Here is a 228-nt window from a genome sequence, read left to right as displayed (position 1 = left end):
GTCAGGTTGATACACAGCCGACAGCCCTATTGGACAACTGTTAGAATTCATATAATGGAAAGAACCAATCAACTAAGTAAAGAGAAACGAGTGGCCATCATTACTTTAAGAAAAGAAGGTCAGTCAGTCCGAAAATTGCGAAAACGTTGAATCTATCCCCAAAACCATCAAGCGCAACAACAAAACTGGGGATGAGGACCGCCCCAGGAAAGGAAGACCAAGAGTCAC

The 228-nt window shown here is 43.4% G+C and overlaps 1 protein-coding gene across 1 annotated transcript in view; it reads right to left on the bottom strand.

The window, feature by feature from the left end:
- The window catches only part of LOC116700121 (lissencephaly-1 homolog B), a 15,006-nt gene that overhangs the window by 7,723 nt on the left and 7,055 nt on the right, over nucleotides 1-228 (bottom strand). The window lies entirely within an intron of this gene.

The sequence above is a fragment of the Etheostoma spectabile genome, chromosome 13 (genome assembly GCF_008692095.1).
Source record: "Etheostoma spectabile isolate EspeVRDwgs_2016 chromosome 13, UIUC_Espe_1.0, whole genome shotgun sequence".
NCBI classification, from domain to species: Eukaryota; Metazoa; Chordata; class Actinopteri; order Perciformes; family Percidae; genus Etheostoma; species Etheostoma spectabile.
This window is presented reverse-complemented; position numbering and strand designations above follow the sequence as displayed.